This window comes from Gossypium arboreum, chromosome 12, assembly GCF_025698485.1.
Source record: "Gossypium arboreum isolate Shixiya-1 chromosome 12, ASM2569848v2, whole genome shotgun sequence".
NCBI lineage: Eukaryota > Viridiplantae > Streptophyta > Magnoliopsida > Malvales > Malvaceae > Gossypium > Gossypium arboreum.
Window position 1 is genome coordinate 7,915,477 of NC_069081.1, and position 25,972 is coordinate 7,941,448.

Genomic DNA, 25,972 nt, shown 5'->3' on the forward strand with positions numbered 1-25,972 from the left:
TTTTATTTTTGCTTGGGCAAAAAATTGGCCATTACACAACCCATGAATAAGTTTAATTAGAAAGGGTAACTATACAGTAGACATGGCTATAAAATTAACAATACCAAAAAATAAATGTATTTTTATTGTTTCTGAATCACCTTAATATATCTTCAAAAAATATTTCTTTTTTTCCTTCAAAAATTCTTTTTTGTTTTTATAGTATATATAGATTTATATACACAAACTGAAGTAGAAAAGGAGAACATTTATTTTATTATATTTAATACATATTTCCAAATTTTTGTAAGCCTTTTAAAATAAGTAAAGTTAGAATAATGTTTTAAATAATTGTTATTTAATCTATTTACTCTTAGGTTAAATCACATTAAAATATTCTTTACTCTCTTTATATATGTGTATTTACATTTAATTTTAAACACTTCATTTCTTTTATATCTTACCTTTCTATCTTACTTTGATTCTGCAACTTACTTTTTTTTTTATTTAAAAATCACTATTAAATAAGCTTTTACTCCAAATGGAGGAGTTAATATTGTCCCTTTTACATTTATTATTATATTTTATTTTATTTTAAATGCCATTTATTATTACTCTAAAAAATGTCACTTTTTATTAATTGTTTTCATTTTTTTTATTTTGAAAGTTATATTTTCTATTTTTATTATTTAATTTTCTTTGTTTCACTTTTTAAAGTTACATTTTGTGCCTTTATTATTATTATTTTTTTGTTAGTTGCCTTTCATTCTCTTTTTAATTATTTTGGGAGTTACAATTTCTGGTTTTTCTTTTTTGAAGTATATATATTTGGTTTTTATAGACAACGCTCAAAATATTTATAAGATTATTTTAGTATCATCATGCATAAAGCAACTATCTATCCTTTATTAATTAAGAATTTCTTCAGGGGTTCCTGGAAAACTATCGGAATATAAGGGTATATTTTCATTGTCCCTGCCAACATATGAGCAACTACATTAACTTTTCTTGAAATTTTCTTAATGATCACCTTCCACTACCTTCTACAAAGCTCAAGAATCCTCGAAGTGAGATTCTTATACAATTGCCCATACGACCTATCTAGAATGACTTCCACGACTTTTTGTTTTTAATTCTTATAAAAGATACAATCTTTTTTTCACATAGATATTGCTTTCAAATCTTTTAATTTTTCAGTTCTTTTTAATTTTGTCGTTAAATCTATGAAGTCACATTATATCTTTAAAACAATATGGATTCTATCATTTTGGACATTATATTCGAGAATTTAAAGTATGTTGATGCTTGGTATTTTTACTTTTAAATCACTAATCTATTTGACTAGATATTTTCCCTGTCTACCTCAATGTTCATACTACATAATGGAGAAAATCTACAACCGACACCGATGAGAGTTTTAACATAACAAAAGATGTTAAGTGTAGAAGCCCAAATTACTTGGGCCCGATTACATTAAAATCCAACCAAACCTCTAAACCCACTAAAACCCTTAACCCATGACTCATTTACATCTACCAAAACTCATTACAAAACCTAAACATTAAACCTAATTCAAAAGCCCATTAAGCCCCCCCAAAAAAACTAAGAAACCCTAGCCACCTAGCTACTTTCCCACTTGTCCCATTTTTCCTCCCATTTTTGATATCCATTGTCTGCCACCATCACCTACAAAATAGAAAAAGAAATAATAGAAAATCATGTAAAAGATGACTATAAAAGGCCATTTAAAAATCATGTAAGGGGAGGGGGAATTTTGATCAATACAAAGAATTTATCTTCATTTTTGCATCAATATTAGTAGATTAAAACCAAGAAAGAAAGTGGATAGCGTCGAATACAAACCAAAAATCTCGAAATCGAAGCTAAAAATACCTAAAGGTGATTTTATCTTATTTATTATTTTACTCTTATTTTTATTTTTATTTTATTTTTCCCTTTTTGAATCTATTAATCTATATATATACATCATAATAAAAAAAATAAAAAAAATATATATACAAAACAAATATTAAAAAAAAAATTACCTTCACGCTGGTGGCGACGCGGCCAGAGACAATGGCCGACAGTCGAGACGGTGACCGGTTTTGTGGCCGAAAATCACCTCACCCCTCTCCCTCTCTCTCTTTTTTTTCTGCTTTTCAAGTGCAAGAATGAATTTTTTTTGAAGAAAAAAGTGCCTTTTATAGCCCCCCCAAACGACGTCGTTTTGGGGTTGGCCATTAAATCCCAAAACGACGTCGTTTTGACTTGGACCGGTTCGACCCGACCCGACCCGCCTAGGATCCGCGTTTTTTTTAAGGAAGGGCTAATTCGCTTTTCGCCCTTCCGCTTTTTATTGTTTTGCAATTAAGTCATTATTCATTTTTTTTATTTGGCCCCGAAATTTGTCGCGATTTTCAATTTAGTCCCCGCTAATGTGCTGAGTTTTGATGGGAAGGAATATTTGTTGTTTTGGCCCCCCACTATTTCCGCGCATGTTCAATATAGTCCTTTCCTTTTATTTTTATTTCAATTTTGCCCCAAATATTTTGTTTTTAGTTCAATTTAATTCTTTTTAGTTACTTTACGATTTAAATTAATTATTTTAGTATTATTATCATATTTCATTTACTTATGTAGTGTGTTAATAATTTTTTTATCATTTCTAATACGTATATATATATTATATGTATTTTATATATATTATGTATATATTTTAATGCCATTAGTTATATATTTCTTATACTATTCCATGTATGTATTTTATATCATCTTATGTATATATTCTTAAATACTATTATATATATATATATATATATATATTTAAAAATACCATATTGTGTATATATTATTGTTACAAATTATTACTATTGCTAGTATTATTATAACTATTATTATATTAGTGTATATTTTATGTACATATGTACATATATATATTTTGTACATATCATTATTTTATATTATTGTTGTAAATTTTTATGTATATATTTTTTATGTACGTTTCCTAATATTTTCTTTTATTGTAGATATTATTATTATTATTACATACTTTTATTATATGCATATATATATGTATTTTTTGTACATATTATTATTTTATATTATTATTACCAAATATATCATTTTTCCTATTTTATTATTAGTACATGATTTGTTTTATTTTTATTTTTTGTAAATATCATTATTATTGTTATTCTAATATTCTAGTATTCTATGCTAATATTTTTCATTAATGATATCATTTTTTTTCGTCCTTTATCTAATTTTAATTTCTCACTTTAGGAATATTTTTCTCATGTTTTAATTAATTTCAAAAATAAGGCAATGTACCGATTTAATATTAAGCCATCGATTTCATCGCTATGTTGGGTGAAATTTGTCGGCTTGTGTTAAAAAACGGGACACCCTTTCTAATAAAAAAAATCAAAAACTAAAAATTTTCATTTTTCAATTGGATCACGAGTAAATGTCAAATTGAATTCGTACTTTTGAAAATCAAGACAATATGAGTTTAACAAGATACAAATTTTGGGCGTCGCAAGGGTGCTAATACCTTCCTCGCGCGTAACCGACTCTCGAACCTAACTTTACTCTGGCTTTTGACGTAGACCTAAATTCGGCCTTCAATTTTGCTCAAGAATAAGTTTTCTTTTCTAAAAAGGATGATTTATTAGGTGTCCGGTCACACCTAGAATAAAGATCGGTGGCGACTCTCTTTTTTAATAAAATTGAAAGTCGATTTTAAAATTTTCAAATAATCGCCTCAATTAGCGACCGAAAGAGAAATTTTTACGTCGCTACATTAAGAAATAAAAATTAAAGTCATTCATTGATATGAAATATTACGTAGGAAAAGACTCAAATTTTAAGCTCAATAACAAGCTTTTTAAGCTATGATTGGAACATTCATTCTTTGTTCAGTGTATTTTATAGAAAAATTAGTGTAAACAATATTAGAGCTAGTAAAATAGGCTCGAGTTTGAAAGTCCATTCGTGCTGATTTGAATCTATAACGATTCGAGTTTGAGAAAATTTGAGCCCGTAATAGATCCAAGTCCAAAAAGTTTCAAGTTCGAAAAAGCTCAAGCTCAAGCTCGTAAGAATCTGAGTTCAAAATTGATTTGACCTAAGCTCGAGATTAATTCAACCCAAAACCCGAAAAAACCTTAATTTATAGTTGAACAACTATAATAGACATTATGACTAATTAATATAATTTTATTATATTACTTAATATATATAAATAAATAATAATTCTTTATTTTATGAAAATATATTAATAGGCATTACATATACATATTAAAATTTTATTAATAGAATAAGTAATTAATAATAAATTCCTATGTTAAATTATAAAGTGAATTTAAAAATATATTTATTTAATATAAAATATTTTAATACTATAATACAATAATATAGTTTATAAATATTACTAAAACTATTAATACATATATAACAATTATTTTATTATATACTAAATGATATAATATTATATAATATAGTAGCAGAGTTAACTTTCAAATATATGAAAAGTATTGGGACTTAAAGCATATTTCAACCAGTTAATAATAAACAATAATATATAAAAAAATTAGGGTAAACTACGTAATTAGTCACTCAACTATTAGCATGTTTCTATTTTGGTCATCCAACTATGAAAGTTTTAAATTTAGTCACTGATATTTTAGATAATTTCTATTTTGGTCACTCACGTTTTAGATCATTTTTATTTGGGTCACACTCCATTAAATGGTAAACGAATGTGATGATGTGGCCTTTTTCTAACCAGTATAATAACACATTTAGCCCTCAATACTTACATACACTATCAATTTGACTCTAATTCTAAATAATTTAATAAATATAACCTTCCACATTTACAAATTCTATCATTTAATACTCAAAGTATCATTAAAATCTAATTAAATAAAAAACTTATACAAATGATTATATCAATATTAAATAAAAATTATATTAATATTAAATAAAATAAAAATTCCACCCCTTCCCAAACCTCCCCGTGCCTCTCCTTCCTCCCTCTCCCTACCGCCTCCCTCCCTCTTTAATAAAATATTATTAAATACAAGTTTATAATTATAATTAGCAATTCATAAAATTTAATTAAAAATTTAATATCTTACTAAAATATTTTTTATTAAATTAGATTTTGAGTTGGGCTTTAACTTTTGAGAATTATAATTGGGAATTGGGTTTTTTTGTTTAAATTTTGTACTTGAAATTTAGCCTATAATTATTTTATTTTGAGTTTAGGCAATAATGAGTATATTATTTGGGTTTGGGCTTAGTATAATATATTTTAATTTTGGAATAAATATTTTAGAAAATGGGTATTAGGTTTATGAATTTAGTAAGAATGATACTATGTTAGTCAATTGTCAATATAATATATTAAGGAACAATAAAATTTTTTATTAATTTAAATAATATCATAGAATAATAAATTTTACATACAACAAGTATTTTAATTGTTTTATATAAAATATCTTTATTAAATATATATAATTTATGTTTTTATAAGACAAAATTGAATTGTGTTGTCATCGTATAAAAGTAAAATAAATTATTACATTCAAAAATAAGATATTTATAACTTATAAAATTCAAAATTATTTGAACCAGCCAGAGGCGGCTTGGCTCAATCCGAGCCCAAATTCGAAAGGAATCCAAGCCCATAAAAGATTCGAGCTCAAAAAAATCCGAAATTTAAGAGAATCTTCTTTAAAATGAAATTAACTAAACAAAACAAGATGGTAATCAAATTAAACACCCTTTAAATACAACTATTTTTCTAATCATCAGTCATGGACTCTCAAGTAATTGATGAGGTTTTAGTCAAAGTCTTGAACATCACTGATGGAGCAAACATAAATGTCCCAGCCTCAACCTCGAACGTCTCAAAATGAAGGAAAAGCTCTACCATCAACACTCTACACAATAACACCACCGAATCTTTCCTAGCACAAGCCTTGTTCTCCGTTGTAGAATCCTCTGTCTCACGCTCATTCGACCAATAAACATACTTCAAAAGCTTCTCTCTGTCCTCCCTAACAAATCTATTAGCGGAAAACACCTCAGGGTTCTCAAAAACCTTGGAATCTTTATTTGCAAATGATTGAAACCAAATAGCATCTTGCCTTTCATGATCTCAAAGGTTGCATCGTGGCTTTGGACAACAAAATCAACCTTGACTTCACTGTATTGGAAAGGAACTGGTGGATTAATCCTTAAGTATTCATAAACCAATAATTTAGTCAAAAACATATTGTTCAAGGCAAATAAAGTGACCCCGCCTTTAGCCTTAACGACGACCCTAATTTCATCAGCTAGTCTCTTGTGTAACTTTTGTCCGACTAATGCAACCCACTTGATCAGCCTTGGGAAAAGGACTTTCATGCCACCATAAGCTGTGAAAAATAAAATAGAATAAAATAAATAAAAATAAAGAACACATAAATTTTACGTGGAAACCCTTTCGGGAAAAAAACCACGGGCAGAGGAGAAGAAAATTCACTATGTCGAAAAATTTTTACTCAAATACAAGAGGAATAGACTATGTCTATTTATAGGCTTGCAAAGCCATATTCTAGTAGGATTGAAACACCTTATCCTAATCAATATAAAATAGATGGAGTTTAATAAGGTTTAAAACCTTATTCTAAAATAAAATAAAAGAAGTCTAGTTCTATATGGATTTTACTTTTATTTTATTTTCCATCGTATTTTATTTAAATAAGAATTTGGGTCACTTAATTCTAACAATCTCCACCTTGACACAAATTCTCAATGAACAAGTTCTTCATCGCGAACTTTCAATAAACAAGTTCTTCACCTCTTCCAAAAACCCTTAAGGGTTTAACTTCAACAATGAACACCAACCAAGTCTAAGCAATGCTCAAACTTGGTTATAGGAAGTGACTTAGTCATCATATCTGCAGGATTTTCATGAGTGCTAATTTTGCTCACAACAATATCACCACGAGCAATAATATCACGAACAAAATGATACCGAATATCAATGTGTTTTGTTCTCTCATGAAACATTTGATCTTTTGTAAGAAAGATGGCACTCTGATTGTCACAAAATCTTGTCTGATTTGAAGGTCTTCATTGAGTTCACTAAATAGTCCCTTCAACCAAATAGCTTCTTTACAAGCCTCATGAATCGCCATGTACTCGGCTTGATTGGTAGACAAAGCGTATGTAGTTTGCAAAGTGGCTTTCCAACTAATTGCACAACCTCCGATTGTAAAGACGTAACTTTGTGAGAGATCTTCTTCTATCAAGGTCTCCAGCAAAATCAGCATCAACATACCCTATAACTCCATCTTTAGTTCTTCCAAACTGTAAGCAAACATTAGTAGTGCCTCGTAAGTATCTTAAAATCCACCGAATCGCTTTCCGGTGTTCTTTACCGAGATTCGCCATGTATCGCTAACTGCCTTGATTGCATATGATAAATCGGGCGTGAACAAACCATAGCATACATGAGAGATCCTCTTGCACTAGAGTATGGAACATGTGACATGTACTCAATCTCATTATCGATTGAGGAGATAAGGTAGATGAAAGTCCGAAATGGGCGCTAAAGGAGTACTAACGAGCTTAGCACTCTGCATATTGAACTCGCAAAGAACTTTCTCAATGTACCCTTCCGACTTAGGTACAATTTACTTGCTTTTCTATCTCCGAGAATCTCCATACCAAGTATCTTCTTTGCTGGTCCTAAATCTTTCATCTCAAATTCTTCACTTAGTTGGGCTTTAACCTTTCTTATCTCTCTTTTATCTTTTCTTTGCTATCAACATGTCATCAACATAAAGAAGTAGATACACAAAAGAACCATCACTTTTTTTCTTAAAGTAGACACAACTATCAAAACTACTTCTTTTGAAATCATGAGAAGTCATAAAGGAATCAAACCTCTTGTACCACTTGTCTTGGTGATTGTTTCAAACCGTAAAGGGACTTTTTCAGCAAGCAAACATAGTCCTCTTTTTCGAGACTATAAAACCCTCTGGTTGTTGCATGTAAATATCTTCCTCAAGTTCTCCATGCAAAAATGCGGTTTTACATCTAACCGCTCAAGCTCCAAATCATGCATGGCAACAATACCAAGCAAAGCTCGAATCGAACTATGCTTAACAACCGGAGAGAACACATCTGTGAAGTCCACTCACGGAATTTGATCAGTAACCCTTTGCAACAAGCCTTGCTTTATATCCGGGTTCTTCAACTCCGAGTCCTTCTTTCTTTTAAACACCCATTTACAACGAACAACCTTTTTACCTTTAGGAAGTTTTACAAGATCCCATGTTCTTTTTTGTGGAGTGATTCCATCTCCTCTTGCATAGCAAACATCCACTTTTCGAGTCTTCACACTAATCGCCTCGAATAATTAAATGGCTCTTGATTCGCATCTATATCTTCACCACATTTAAAGCATAAGCAACTAGATCAACCTCGGCATACTTCTTTGGAGGTTTAATTTCTCTTCTTGTCCTGTTTTTGGCGATAGAGTATTGCGGTGAAGAAACAACTCTATTCTCAATTTTTGTCTTGGCTTGAGGAGTTGATTACAGATTAACTCGATGCTCCATCTGCTTTTGGTTTTCTTTATTGGAAGTCTTTAAGAGATAAGTTAGGTAGCATAGCGTTTCATCAAAAACAACATCTCTCGCTAATCACAACTTTTCTATTTTCGTGACACCATAACTTATAGCCTTTTACACCACTTTATAACCAAGAAAACGCATTTAATGGATCTCGGTTCCAATTTTCCATTATCAACATGAGCATACGCAGGACACCCAAAAATCTTTAAATCGAATAATTAGCGGGATTACGGACCATACCTCTTGTGGAGTCTTTTCTCAATGGCAGCGGATGGAGATCGGTTGATCAAAAACATGCATGAGAGGTCTTACGCCCAAAATGACTTGATAAGTTGGCATTTGACAACATACATCGAACCTTCTCCATGATCGTTCATTCATTTGTTCTGCAACGCCGCTTTTTTGTGGAGTATGACGAATCGTCAAGTGTCTCATGATCCCTTCGACTTGCACAATCTATTAAACTCATCGAGCAGAACTCTAAGCCATTATGCATGCGGAGGTATTTTATCTGCTTTTCCGTCTGCTTTTCAATCATAATTTTCCAAGACTTAAATGTGGAAAACACATCGCTTTTCCTTGGAAGAACGCCCAAACTTTTCTCGAAAAATCATCAATAAAGGTTAGCATATAATTAGCTCCACCTCTCGAAGGCACTCGGACGGCCCCACAGATCGAATGGATATACTCCAACGTTTCCTTCGTGTTATGGATTCCTCTAGTGAATCGAACTCTCTTTTGCTTCCCAAAAACACAAGGCTCACGAAATTCAGTTTGCAAATTCCTTGCCCATTAAGAAGTCCTCTTTGCTTAATTACGCCATGCCATTCTCACTCATATGCCCTAGGCGATATGCCAAAGTTTAGTAATATCATCATCGACAAGGAAGAGAAGCGGCAATTGCATCACCGATAATGATAGAACCACAGAAAACATATAACTTGGCAATCTTTCTTTGCCCTTTCATCACAACAAGGGACCCTTTGAAATCTTTAAACCCCACTTTCACCGTGTATCTGCACTTTTGAATCAAGAGTACTCAACGAAATTAAATTTCTTTTCAATTACGGAACATGCCGCACGTCACTAAGTGTTCGACAACTCCATCAAACATCTTAACTTTAATTGTTCCAACACTGCGATTTTACATGAAGCATTATTTCCCATCAAAACAACACCTTGAATCTTCGTTTCATAAGTTGTAAACCAATCCCGATTGGGACTCATGTGGAAGGTGCACTGAATCAAGTATCCACTCCTCGCTTACTTTAGAATCATTGATGAAGCAACTAGAAGTTCACCATCGCTGTAGTCTTCTACAACATCACCTTCACCGAAATTTTCCGTCTGTTTTCCTTTTGATTCGCACCTCCTTTTAATCTTATTTTGTAGCTTATAGCACTCAGTTTAATGTGCCCTTTCTTCTTGCGAAGTTGCAAGTTTTACCTCTGCTTGAAGATTTCGATCTACCCTTAGATTTACCACGAGGATTCCGTTCTGTGTTCTACCACGATCATCATCAACATTCGGTCTTGTCTCCCACGAACAATGAGACCCTCTCCCGAGAGTTGGGTTTAACCACAAGATGCTTCATCTTATCATACGAGGTTAAAGAATCATAAACCTCATCAACTGTGAGAGACTCGCGGCTATATAAAATCGTGTCTCTAAAGGTTGAATAAGACGGGCAACGAACAAAGTAGAATCAACCCTAGATCTTCCTTATCATCTTGAACCTCCATGGCCTCCAAGTTTGAGAGAATTTCTTTAAACAACATTAAGTGTTCGGTGTCTGACGCACCTTCCTCCAAACGATGAGCATAAAGACGCTTCATATGCAACTTGCTTGTTAGAGTTTTCGACATACATATTTGTTCTAGCCTCTTCCATAATGCAATGGCGGTTTTCTCTTTCATCACATCCTGCAAAATTTCGTTGGACAAATGCGATGTAATTGTGTTAATGCCTTCGATCCTTACGCTTCTTCTCTTCATCTGTTAATGTCGAAGGCATCTTATCTATCCTAGCAGGCATCCTCTAGATCCATCTGCAAGAAGCGCTTGCATCTTAATTTGCCACAACGCAAATCGGTGTTGCGACCAACAATGAATTTCATACTTCAAAGACGCCATTACCGTGATCGAGATGAATAACCCTAAGCTCGATACCAATTTGTGAAAAATAAAATAGAATAAAATAAATAAAAATAAAGAACACATAAATTTTACGTGGAAACCCTTTCGAAAAAAAACCACGGCAGAGGAGAAGAAAATTCACTATGTCGAAAAATTTTTACTCAAATACAAGAGGAATAGACTATGTCTATTTATAGGCTTGCAAAGCCATATTCTAGTAGGATTGAAACACCTTATCCTAATCAATATAAAATAGATGGAGTTTAATAAGGTTTAAAAACCTTATTCTAAAATAAAATAAAAGAAGTCTAGTTCTATATGGATTTTACTTTTATTTTATTTTCCATCGTATTTTATTTAAATAAGAATTTGGGTCACTTAATTCTAACATAAGCATTAAACCAACAAGGAAAATCATGTTATGGCAAACTTTGTCTCTTTCAATACCAAATTTATTTTCGACTTCATTCAACATTGTGCTTCTGAACTCATAAAACACATCGTACAACTTTTTGTAATCATATTTAACGAGAAAAAAATGGAAACTAAATGTAAGGATAAAATATCTTCGAAATAACCTAGAATTTTAAGTGATAACCCTAATGATCCTAGTGGTTCAAGCTGAAACAATAACCATTTGTCAACTAGTTTTGGTCCTTTAGAACCTATCTTTGATTCATTAGGGTTTTGCTAAAGAATAGGTGAAAAATGTAGTTGAATGACATGGTATTGCTTAGGGTGTTAAAATAAGCTTCTTTTTTGGTAGAAATCTGAGCTTGAACCTCGTTAAAAAGCTTTGATATGCCTATTTCAAAAAATGGTATGAACTTATGATGATGGGGTATTAGGGGTGAGTATTCGATCGAGTCGAGTCAAATCAAGTCAAAAAATTTTGAGTTAGTCGAGTTGGCGAATATTATTTTAGCAACTGAACTCAACTTGAATTTTTTCAAATTGAATCGAATCAAATTGAGTAAAAAATTTTCAAGTCAAGTCGAGTTGAGTTAACAAATCCTATTACTTATACTCAATATTGCATTTATATGGACCAATTATTTAACTAGTAGATAAAGTAAAAGATTATTTAATTACATAAACAATATAATGGTTTTTCCTTTTAATTTAGTAGGTAAACATTTATCAAAACGACGTAGTTTTACCTTTTCTTATTCGGATTTTTGGATAACTCGAATTGTGTAATTCATATTCAAGTTAAACTGAAAATTTTTATTTTTTATTTGAGTTTATTCGAATAACTCAATTAACTAAAAAACTAAAACTATTTAATTCAAAATTTGAATTTTTATCGAGTTTTTCGAATCGAATCGGATTTTGCTCGCCTATTTGGCCTATAATAGTAGATGAAACGAAAGATTTTAAAAAAGTGTGGTTTGGCTCAGAAGGATTGAGGTAGACACAAACAAAATGACCACCGTTGTAGGCCAAGGAAGGAAAGAAAGTTCCATCAAGAACATTACGTTTATCGACTTTTGAAGTGTTAAAAAGGATAGAGAAGGAGATAGCATCGTGAAGATAAAAAATGCAAGGTCAAAGGGCAATTAGAGGTTCAAGATGCATATTAGATTTGTATAATGTGGATTGGTATTTTTAGGTTCGATTCTCAAAGTACTTGTGTAACATCCCTTGCCCGACTCGATTGTCAAGTCTAAGCTATAGGATGCCACGTTTGTTGCCGGAGCAACTATAATTAATTACAACATAATTTCTATCAATTCAACGTTTTATATTCATTAACATGTTCATTACATCATTATATTATAATATATAATTTTTTTCGAGGTTTATACGAGCTTGCAAAAACTCTTTCCATAACCTAAAATCGTTGGAAGATTAAACTGCAAAGTTTCAAAATGTTCTGAGTTGGCGTCACTACTTCAGGGGTGCGATGTCACTACTTCCAAAATAGTAGGTTGGCATTGCAACTTGAGGACTAAAATGTAAACTTTCCAAACATTACCGAGTTGGCATTGCAACATCAATGGTACAATGTCACGACATTGAAGACAGTGAGCTGATGTCGCGACCTCAAATAGGGGACATTGCGACATTAAGGGTTGGTGTCACGACATCCATGAAGTGGTGTCGTGACTTTGAGAGTAATCTACTACAAGTTCAATCCTTTTTTTGTTTCACCCTATCAGCCACAAATAATGGTGAGCATAATGAGTAAATGTTCATCCCAACTTCCCAATTCATCATATCATGCCAACTTACGCAATTAAGGCTTAAGAGACCTTTAAAACCAAATTCTCAAATGACAAACACAACCTAGTGGCGAACCTAGGGGGGTTGGGAGGGGCCCCAACCCCCCTAAAATGGAAAATTTCTATTTAAGCCCCTTAAGATTTTAAATTTGTAATACTAAAATTGCACTTTGGCCTCTAAAAAATGATAAAAATTTGATTTAATCCTTTAAAATTATAAAAGATATTGGCTATTAAAATGGTAAATTTGCATTTTTACTATTATAAAAATATACAATTTAATTTCGGCCCTCCTAAAAAATTTCTTGGTTTCGCCCATGATATCAAGCTTAACATACACATACCCATAAGCAAAAATCCAAGATTGGCATTCATAATTAAGGATGACCATTTACATATCAAAGACCCTATATACATGCCACAACATTAGATATCAAAATGAACATATTTCTACCATATTGATAGTAGTGTGATATCCGCAATGGTCCGGCTTCACGTGTACCACAATCTTGGGATCTACATGTAAGAAAAACAATCATAGGTAAGCATTCAATGCTTAGTAAGAAAAACAATTAGATTGTTACAACTTGTCCTTGCCATGGTAAAATTATGGTAACTAATCTTGAATTAGACCAAAGAAGGGATGGCCATAGTCACCGGGAAATAGTTTCATTGGCATCTCTGGTGGCAATAGTGAAAAAGGTGAAGAAGAAAAAGAAGAAGAAGAAGAAGACATTTTTTAGGGGCTTAAGTAAAGTAAGTGATTAATTTCCCTTTGTCATAGTATATATAGAAGCAACCACTCAAAAGTTATAGGGATAAATATTAAAACTATACATGAACTTTGATCCAATGTACGATATCATACGTGAACTTTAATTTTGTGCAATCTTAAACATAAAATTTTGATTTGATTCAATTTTCACAAGTCATTGGAAATATTATCGAATTAGCACCATTTATGTTGATATATTGCATACGCAAACAATTATATTAATCCATTATAAAAATAAATATATGTATTAATTTCTTTAAATGTATACAATTGAATCAAAATTAAAGCTTCATGTATACATATGAATCACAATTTAAGTTTCATGTATATAATTATTCCAAATCGAAGTTCATGTATCAAATTGCAGATTGGATGAAAGTTCATGTATAAATTTGATATTTTTCCCAAAGCTATTATATAATATCAATAATAAGTGTTTATGTGTTGTTTGATTACTCAAGTAATAGGATGAGGAAAAAACTAATTTATTATATAAAATAAAGAATCTTTGGTACAAATTTAAACTTGAAATTAGAAAGATGAGTAAAAATTATTGTAAAAAATAAGGCGTCTTTAAAATAAGTGAGAATTTTTCTTTCCTCTGTTAAAAAGAAGGTGAGTAATGGAGGGACTAAGTATTACCAATTAAATTAATTTATCACTAATTCATAACTAAAACATGTATAAAAAAATAATCTTCCTATTAAACATAGAATTAAAGTTATTTTATCTCAAAAAACAAAAAAGAATCTAAATTGTAACCTATTAATCAGGTTTTAACTTACTTCAATAATAATAAGTTACTGAAATTATTGAGAGTTTGGAAAATGATTTACACGTTTTTTGAAATGAAAAGGTTATGAAGTGATTGTTGACTATGTGGGGATGGTCGTAACTCCTAACCAAGTTTGGTAATATTGTCCCACTGAAAATACAAATGTTATAAATTGATAAAAGAAAGGAATAAATCTCAAAATTATATATCAATTTTAATTTAAGGTGTAATTATATATATCAATTTTAATTTGATACAATTATACACATTAAATTTTAATTATAGTTTAAATGTATACTTAAAACTTTAATTTTGATTTAATCATGTACATTTAAAGAAATAAATATATCAATTTATTGTTATATTGGATAAATATAATTATTTATGTATGTAATATATATACATAAAATGATGTTATATCAATAATTGTGTTAATAATTTATAAGAATTTATTCTATACAAATAATTTCATTTTATAAAAAAAAAACATATATTTCCATCCGATGTGTTTTAGGTTAACTCTCTTTAACTTTTACAGCAAAACCAGAAGCAGATGAAAGACAGATCACCAAACTTTTTATTTCATGGAGAACTAAAAGTAAAATTATTAACATCTTCCATAAAGGACGAGACAAGAAAAAAAAAAAAACATCAAAAGAGTGTGGGAAAAACAAGCACTTCTCTAATGGCTTATTTTAACTAACTTGAACAAATATAAAGAAAAATTTCATTCTTAAGGATAACTATAGCCCACGACAGACACAAAGGACAAGGTGAAGGGTAAAATTATGAGAAAAGAAAGAAAAGGGTAAAATTATATGGAAAAGAAAGGTATTGCAACAGGGTTTTAGTGTTTCTTTCAAAGAGCATAGTAGTGACACCAGTATTCCTCCAGGCGTTTGGGAAAATCCTTTTTCTAACATCTTATATTTTTACCTACCTTTATTAATTGCTGCCATTAGATTTTCATAAGTTTCGTAAGAAGGTAAAGAAGACGAGTGAAAATATTATAGATTGGGCACAAAGAGAGGCAGCAATAAATATTGTTCCAAATCAACTTTGAGATGAAAAGTTCAGCAGCTTTGCTTCCATCAGGAAAGTGCAAAATATGCTATATTGGATTCGACAATAGATTGGAGAGATTCGTGTAGTCATTTACCAAACCATGGTCGTATCTTTATCCTAAAACATTGATGCAGTCTTCCATGAGAAAGGGCTAACGATAACACAACTCTTAACTCTCGTTACCTGAACAGATTTACACAACTTTTTTTTTTTTTTTGATGAGTTGGATCGAAAGAGTGAGATTAAATTTCAGGGAGGTCAAAAGCTTTGCTCTCGAAAGATGGTAAAATTATGACTTTAGTCCCTCTAGAAAAAAGTTTATAAATTAATATAAAGATAAAATTTTATTTTGAAATTCCAAAAATTTATAATTCATATTTTCCACTCAAAAATTTATTGTTTCACTACTGGATTTGTAACGATCCGATTTTTAGTAGTATCGAAAAACGCTATTTCAAAATTTTATTTTCGTAAATTGAGTCTCAGAAGGTAAAATATGAATATTTACAAAATTATTATGAAAATATGTTAAAGATTGGTTAAGTAATTTAACCGAAAAGATAATTAATTAAAACTTAGGGACTAAATTATAAAAATTTAATCGCTAATTAAATACTTAAAGACTTAGATAACAATTATCTAAAGGACCAAAATGGACATTTAACTAATTTTAAATAAGAGTTAGTGGAGAATGATGATAAAACCACTAAGCTTTCGTAATTATGATTAGTACATTAATATTTTTATTAAATAAATATAATTAAACTAATGAAGGTTAATTATTCTTAAACTAAGTATAATTATCAACCTTAGTTGAGATGACAACATTGCCATCTTCCGCTTAGCCAACCGTCCAAATAAGAAAAAAAAAACACCAATTAAATTTAAAGATGAAAAACGCTCAAACTTTTTAAAGAACTGTTTTAAAATGCATAGAAAAATTTTAAATTTTTTAAAAAATTAATTAATCTCCTACTTTTTTTTTTTTTACATTTGATTGAGTATTTGAATGGTCAAAATATATAAAAAATGGTGTTTGATCGTTAACTTTAACAATTAGTTGTTAAAGTTAATTGTCTTTATTTTTAGTTAAAATCACCACATATCATAATCACGGCGTGATGTATAGTAAAAATATAAAAATAAAAGTTATTAAATTTTAATAAAAATAAAAAATAAAATCGTAAAAGATTATAAAAAATTAGTTAAAAATTATGAATTTGACTGTTGATGCCGACTTACAACAATTTTATCACTACAATTATAAATTTAATGGCCCACTTATCCCATTTACAATCGAAGAAGACTTTTTCTATTCGTCTTAGATTAATGTAGTAGTGCAAATATTCATCATTTTTAATGTGAGTTCATAAAAGGAATCATGTTTTTTTTAAATCTTCTAAAATTATTTTAACTTTTCTTTTCTAAAAGTGTAGTCTCTCCTTATTTTTGAATTTAAAATTGTTATGATACTTACTGTTATCGACTCGTTACCAACTCGCTACCCGATTACTTGATTGGGTCCTAACCCATACTCTATGTGGTTTGTACTTTGGGTTTACATTCAAGGTGCTCGCATTCTTTTATGAGACTGCACAATGTGGGTTCATACTACCGTGTAGACGAACCCACATCTAAAAAACACGTGTTAACCCTAGAGTAGGGTACGTGTCGACGTGCATGGAAACCTACCTACAATATCACATCTATGAATAGTAACCATATCATATAGATACACAGTTTAACCATTTGAAGGACAGAGTCTAGAATACTTAACAATTTTGTGCAATAAGCGTAGATAGACTTTCGATCTCCAGATTCTCAGATTGCTAAAAAATCAAAATGACTCACCCCAACGAGAATTTCCCCACTAATTTTCCATCAGGCTAGGCAGGAGGTTCTAGCACTAGCAATAAACCCAGTGAAGTAGCCCTTTTTGCTGGTTGGTTTGCTAACTGACTAAAGAATTTGGGTAACTTAGGTCATGCAAGTGCTTCCAACTCTTTCAGCCTCAATGCTCCCTTTGGTTAGGACTGTCATTTCCCTTTGATCAGGGAGCATCATCACAATAATTATTTGGTTTGTAGGAGCAGCTGAGGTTGATGAAGGAACAAATGGCTTAATAAAGTGCTAAGTTTGAGAAGCAGCAAGTGTTTCAGCAGGAACTGCTAAGACAAAATGAAAAATTGAGGAGGAAGATGCAATTTGATAACTCTGATCTTCAGGATCGTGTCACGCCTACCTAGGAGGAGGATGTAAAGGCACATGCAAAGCCATGGTAGAACAAAACGGATGCTTTGTGTAGAAATGTCCGAGCATTGCATCCTGATGTGCAAGATATGGATTGGTTGTTTTGTTCTAACAACTCATTGTCTATTGAAATAGTAGTTGTGAGTCTACCAATTGAGTTTAAAGTTCCAAAAGAAATGTTCAAAGGAAGAACGAATTCTCGAATACATCTTACGTAGTATAATGATTATATGAATATGTTAGGGGCTCCAAATGTAGCAAAATGTAAAGCTTTCTCGACGACTCTTAGAGAAAGTGCAAAAGATTGGTACTTGTCTTTACTACAGGGCTCCATTCAAAGCTTCTCGCAATTGAGCCAGATGTTCTTAGAAAAATTTTGAGCTCATAGGACAATAATGAGTACTCTTATGTATTTGATGCCAGTGAAACAAAAGGATGGAGAATCTTTACAAGATAATGTCAAGCGGTTTCATGCAGCTATATTAAATACAAAGAATTTGGAAGACCAATAAGCCATTGATGCCTTTATAATGGGAGTCCCAAATGAGCATGTGTAATATTCCTTTACTGATAATAGGCCATAGAGTTTGACATATTTGTATGAGAGGGCTCATAAGTTCGCCGAAACAGAGGAAATTAAGAAGGTAGTTTGCAATACTTTTCAGAGAGATGATAGATAATTTAGAGGTCGATAGAGAGTTTGTAGTCATCAGGGTCCTCTTTCTTAAAGTCTACACTTACAAGGTAGGGACACCAGAGGAACTATTCATAGAATGAATCGCCGAGGGCATTTCAAAGATCTCAAGTTGAGCACACAAGAAGGTACGTTCCTCATGAAAAGTTTGAAACTTATACTCTCTTAAATTCTACACATGCCTGCATTTTTAGTCAAGTTAATAATTTAGGCATTTTGCCAAACCATCCACCCATGCGACGTAATCAGTTAAGAACCAATTCCAGAGATAGGTATAATTTTCATAATGATGGAGGACATAAGATCGAGAATTTTTTTTCTTTGAAAGATGCTATTGAGGAGGCAGTTAGAAATGATGAGCTAAAACATTTTATGGCTCAAGATGCTAAATCGTTAGGTCAGAGTTCACGGGATGTTGACAAGAGTAAACAAAAGGTTAGAGGCATGATACATGTGATAATTGGTATAAATAAATAATGAACGACCTCTAACACAGAGAGAAAGGCTCATCTTAGAAGTGTAATGTCAGTTAGTTCACCGAAGAGACTGTATCAATAAGAAAAGTGAAAGGTAAAGTTTAATAATCAGGATAAAGATTCTGTATGTCATGAAAAAGGAAATTAACCAATGGTTGTGTCAACAACTATATAAGGATTTGAGGTGAAGAGAATTTTAATTGACAGTGGCAGTGTTGTAGAGGTGTTAACTTGAGACGTAGAAAGAGCAAGCTTTGAATAGGGCAAACCCTTTGTATGGTTTTGCGAACCATCAAAACAAGGTGAAGGGATGCATTACTCTGCTTGTTACCTTAAGGGATGCTGAATACACCACCATGGAATATGTTCATTTCTTTATGGTAGACCATCCAATGGCTTATAATGCCATTTTTGCGCATCTCATTATTAGAATGGCTAAAATGATGATTGCTACTTTTTTATGAAGATTAAGTTTCCTACTAGGACATGAATAGGTTTTATGAAGTTTGACCAGTGAACAGGTAGATAGTGTATTATTTTTTCAGTTACGCAAACACGTGAACAAATACCGCAGGGTCAGAGTTCGTAACAAACAAAAGGGGCTAGTCAAGTTTTAGATTTAGATAGTTTGGATGTAAAAAATGATGAAATTCACAAGCTAGAAGCAACAGAGGTCATGAAAATTTTGCAGTTGTTTTATGATAACACAAATAAGTAAGTAAATATTTCATCAGCTTTGGCAAAGGAAGAAATACAAGACCTGCTTTAATGTTTAAGAAAGAATTCATACATTTTTATATGGTCAACTGCAGGCATGCCTGGTGTAGATCCTTAAGTGATTGTTCATCTGTTAAATGTATCCCCTCAGGTCAAACCAGTTAATAGAAAAAAAAAATCTCCCAAAATTTAGATTTCACAATATATTCATATTCAAATCATCTCCCAAATCAATTCCCAATACTTTAATATTTCGAAACATATCGCAAACTAAGCATATCACATTAAAACCATTTAATTAACTAATAATATTTTATAATTATGGAAACCAAAAGTTAATTTTTTTTATGTCACAAAGATATATTAATTTTTTATGTCACAAAGATATATCGATAGCCAAATGACTTTACTAAAAACCAAATACATGCTAACTTGAAACAAAAGAAAATATACGAGCTTTGTTGAGTCTAAGATTTGTCGGTTGGATGCTGACAACTCTGAGTACAAAATCTCAAAATACACCTAGCATGCATATGAAAACAAGACCATTCGGTGAGTATTAATTTCAAATGGTATTACTATAACATACTCAATATAACATGAAATTTAAATAATTAGACTCTGTTGATTTGTTTTTTCCTTAGACCAATTCAAGTATGTTTCATATCGAAGTTATGCAATACATTAATATACACATGTATGCCAAACAAACCAAATGCGATATTTTAACAAACCAATATATTTTAACGAACATATTAACACTTTATGCTAACGATGTATGCAACCTTGTTCAGTTTTTTCTCATTTTGTTATATTGCATTATATTATCAATTTGAATCAAACTATCCTTCTTGTTCAATATTAATATTTGCTAATACATAGCTCAAATTCGAACTAATTTATGGATCCTACTAATACTATAATTCGGCACTCAGTGCCTCATCGATACGTCCCGAACTAAACAAATTATGCCCAATGCTCATCGGTTAATCTGAAGAAATAATCGTGCCCAACACTCGTCAATGCGTCTGATGGTTAGTGTGGCTAACGCTTATTGACATATAGTTGAAGTAATTTTATATCGACACATCCGATGTAAACAATTCATGCTCTGCGTTCATCGGCTCAACCGAAGTAGTAATTGTGAAAGCCACGGTTGGGATGTTCGAAGGAAAATATGCCTAGCACTCATCGACTTATAGTTGAAGCAATTATTATTATCTTACTGATTCTATAACTCATTAATTGTTCTCAACTTTTCCCAATAATTACTATAACAACCCATAGTCTAATTTTATTCTCAGTTCAGCTTCCATTCTATTGATCTTAACAACAACTCTTCTTTTGAATGTCATTTCATATGAAACATGGCATGATTCGTCTCATGTTCAAGCCAAATGTGCAACTTTACTAAATTATACTATTTCAAATTATTATGCAATTTAACTTTCTATCACGATAATCAATCTCAATATTGTATTTCTAGTCAGCCGCTCATGTGTAACTTCCTTTGTTTTGCAAACCTACCTAACAATGAAATTAAAAGGAAAAATAAATAATAAGTTGAGTTATAGTGATACTTACAGGGAATTTCGAACTATTTTTCGATGACTTTAGCTTTTTCCTTCACTTTTGAAGAGACAAGATCATCAGTAGCTACGAATTAACATAAACAAATAACACCATCAATAATTTACCTAATTCACAATCAATTATTATCTCAAACAAACTTTACATTTCACTCAATTTAAATTCTTAAAACCAAAACGATCATAACTCTCCATTCTAAACGTCGATTTATAATCCGACTTCATTTCGTTCTATTTTAGATCCTCTATTATCGATTTCTAACAAAATCTCATAACAACTCTACTTGATATCCACTTTATTTTCTCAAGTGAAAAATCTAACATCTAACTTCAAAATCTAGTCCTTTTTCACGTATACACTAAAAATCTATCAATTTAACATAAAAAATATAGAAAAATCATTAATGGTAACTTTCTAACCTTAACAGTTTTATAAAGTGATACACAAGTTAGTTAAAATATGATTCCCCAATCTGAAAAATATAAAATTAAAAAGAAAAGTAATAAATTACACTCACCAATTTGTGAGTTAAAGCTTGAAAACCTTAAGCAAATTTCCTCTGATTCTTTTATCTCTCTTTTTTCTTGTGTGTGAAAAGATAAAGAAGACAATCTTCTCTCTCCTTCCACTTAAATCATTTCAACTTTATTTTTGACAATCTTCTCTCTCCTTCCACTTAAATCATTTCAACTTTATTTTTTTCTTTTTTGTAATAAATAATAATAACATAACAACCATGTTTTTTTAACCACAAATTTAGTCCCTTTCGAGCTATTAGAAATTTTAGTCATTTTAACAATTTTCAAATTAAAATTTATGTTGGAACATTTTCAAATATTTATAGTGTTCCAATAAATATAAATGAATGGGTGTAATTAATCAAAATATTATATTATTTGATTTTAAAAAGAATTATAACTATTTAAATAATATTATTTGAATAGTTATAATAACATGAATGATTATGAGTTTATTTTAAAGACATTATTATTCTGAAAGACACCTATTGATAAAAGATGTCTCTATGAAGAGACATAAAAATTCCTATAAATAGGAATGAGATTTCATTTGGAAATCATACCAACAAATTCTAATATTGTTTCTTTCCTTCTTTCATATTCTAATATTATTAGATTATTCTATAAATTATTACTGCAAAAATCCCTTATAGAAATTGAGTTCTTTGTCATACATTGCTCAGTGTGTAATGGGCTATTCTTGTTAGTGCAAAATGCAAATAGTCATTGGCTTCATTGTACCCTCGAGGTTAATTTGCTTGAAACTTGTTTGCACACCAAAGATAGGTGGGGGCGAACATAACCTTAAAGATAGTGGTTTGATACACACCTTGGAGCCTTGTCCTATTTCTTCTTTTGTTCGAGTTCCGTTCGTATGTTTGAGATTTTGCTTACCGAAAATTTGTACTAACAATAAGGTTATATTTCATGATGACTACCATAACTCATGAAAGTGGAACACTAAGGGAGTTGGCTTCCAATTTTGTCAAACTTGATCGGTTTTGTAACACCCCCTACCCGTATTCCGAGCCTAGAATAGGGTACGAGGCATTACCAAACTTAATATGATCAATCATGTAAAAAAATCAGCCATAAAATTTTTTCTAAATTAAAAACTTTCATACATATGTTTAACGTCCCTTATATGGGCCTACGGGGTCCAAAACATACATTCAGGGTGGTTCGGGACCAAACCGTAAACATATGAAACTTTTTCAACACTTAGAAAATTTTCACACTTTGGAGAGTCACACGCTCATGTTTTCAACCCATGTAACTCTCTGTTTATAACTTCATCACTCTTGTCAGTCGTACACTTCATATAAATAACAAGAAATGTGTATGGGCTTAATTCTCATTCAATTTCTCATATATATACACAATTTCACGTTATGTAATCATACAACATATATCAGCCATATCTCTGTAATCTAAATATTTTTTCATAACAACTTATCTTGATTTCAGACTATTTCATATTTAAGCTTAAAAAACTAAAGTATTTGAAATATCATCTTTATGCAAATAGTACACATGAGGTATATAATTCTATAATTATGAATAAACACATTTATCAAACATTTTCCATATTCATAAATCAATGTCTCATGTCTCTATATATCAATAATCGTCATTTTCATGAATTCCGAGTTCAATTTCATAATTATTTGTCTCGTGTTCAATTTATTCCATATCGGAATTTTATTCATTAAAACATTTGAATTATCAATACATATGGATAGTACATTCAAGATGAACAATTATATAATCACAAATGAATTCATTTATCAACCAAGTTCTATACTCATATCTTATCAACTCGTACTTCCTTGTATTGCATAATTCCATGTAACACTTACCAAACTTTGTCAAATTAGTGAACGTCTTACGAAATTGAGTACTTCGTTTTCTCGATGCCATAGTTCAACTATGGTCTTACACATCTTCACATAATGATGCCATAGCCCAGTTATGGTCTTACACATATTCATATATCGATGCCATAGCCCAACTATGGTCTTACACAAATCACATATCTCACCGATGCCATATCCCAGATATGGTCTTATACGGAAATCACTTGTCACTTGTCATTTGTAGCCGAAGCTACCACTATTCACTGATCAGGTAGCCGGAGCTACCACTTTTCACTGATCAGGTAGCAGAAGCTACCACTTTTCACTAATCAGGTAGCTGAAGCTACCACTTTTCACTTGTCATTTGTCATTGATCAGATAAGTGTAGCCGAAGCTATCACTTATCACTTTCACTTTTCCTTGATCAGATAAGTGTAGCCAAAGCTATCACTTATCACTTGTTGCCATGGTCCAACCATGGTCTTTTCCTTCAATTCATCTTGTCACTGAACTGAAATGCTCAATTTGATCATTTATTCAATTTTCATGCTTTTACATTATTCACGATTTTATCATCAATACATATGAAATAACACATCATGAAATTCATAAAATTAACAAATAATCACTAAAATTTAGCCATATAAACTCACAAGTTCAATTTTTGTATTATAACGATAATCATAATTTCATAATAAATATACCAAATAAAACATTATATCATTTCTAATCCAACACTTATCGATTATAATCGGGCATGTGATCAATTTATACACTAGTCATTCATATATTTTGTATATTTTCCTCCTCCTCCTCTCCATCCACATCCTTAGTATAAACAACACACTTGTAGGTAACATTATCCATAATTTTCACTATCTACTTATGTGAATATTCAAGCTGTCCATCTGTATCATAGTCACTAAATTATTTTTATCTTGAGCTACAGAACTCCAAATTAAGATCCATAAATTTTCCCAAAAACTAGACTCATATCTATTCTTACCATAAAAATTTCATAATTTTTGGTTGGGCCAATTAATACAGTTTATTCAATGAATTCTCCCCTGTTCTGCTGTCTGACAGTTCCGACCCTTCTTCACTAAAAATTAATTATCTTCTTGTACAAGATTCGAATGATGTCCTCGTTTGTTTCTCTTAAAAATAGACTCATTCAGGATTCTAAACATATAAATTTAAGCCTATAGTTATTTTTATCCAATTTTTTATGATTTTCCAAATTCAAAACAGGGGAACCCGAAATCATTCTCACCTTGTCTCACAAAAGTTATTGTATCTCATGATTTACAATTCCATTCTTACATAATTTCTTTTATAAGAAACTAGACTCAATAAGCTTTAATTTCATATTTTATTCATCCTCTAATTCGATTTTTAAAATTTTTTGTGATTTTTCAAAGTTAAACTATTGCTGCTGCCCAAAACAGTTTTAGTGCAAAATGTTGATTTCCATTTTACCCCAAATTTCACAATTCATACAATTCAGTCCTTGCTCAATTAATCCCTCAATTAAGATAATTTTATCAATTAATACTTCTTATAGACATTATAAGTTATTTCATGACTATTGAAATTCATAATTTCCACATAAAACTCTAACTTCAAACTCTTTTACAATTAGGTCCCAAACATTCACTTTCTATTCAATTCTTTCAATAAAATCAGAATATAAACAATTTAAAGCTCTAATTCCATGCCAAATCATCATATACTTCCAGCACTCATCCATAACAACTTCAAAAATTAGACATGGAATCAAAAACTAATGAAATAGTAAGTTGGACCCAATTGTAAAAGTCCAAAAACATAAAAATGTCAAGGAGAAAGCAAGAATTAAACTTACATAAAGCTAGAGTATGAAAACAAGCTTGAACCCTCCTCCATGGCTGTTTTTCAGCTGATGAATATGAAGAGAAATGAAGAGAATTCTAGATATTCCAATTTAGTCCCATTTTTATTTAGCCAATTTTGTCAATTTTCCAATTTTGCCCTTATTTCACCCATTTCCTGATTTTTCTCAGCTATTGCAGCCCAAAATATCTCCTTTGGGCTTATTTGCACTTTAGGTCCTTCCTTATTTGATAATTGAGCTATTTAATCTTTTAGCAACTTTTACACGCTTTTCAATTTACTCCTTTTTATTTAATTAACCACCCAAACGTCAAAATTTTCTGACTAAATTTTATTACTACCTCACCAACACTCCATAAATATTTCTAAAAATATTTATGGCTTGAGTTATGAAGTCGAGGTCTCGATACCT

General features: G+C 30.9%; 1 pseudogene; it reads right to left on the reverse strand.

The window, feature by feature from the left end:
• Positions 1-5,809: 5,809 nt before the first annotated feature.
• LOC108477630 (allene oxide synthase-like) overlaps positions 5,810-25,972 on the reverse strand; it is a 37,052-nt pseudogene continuing 16,889 nt past the window's right edge.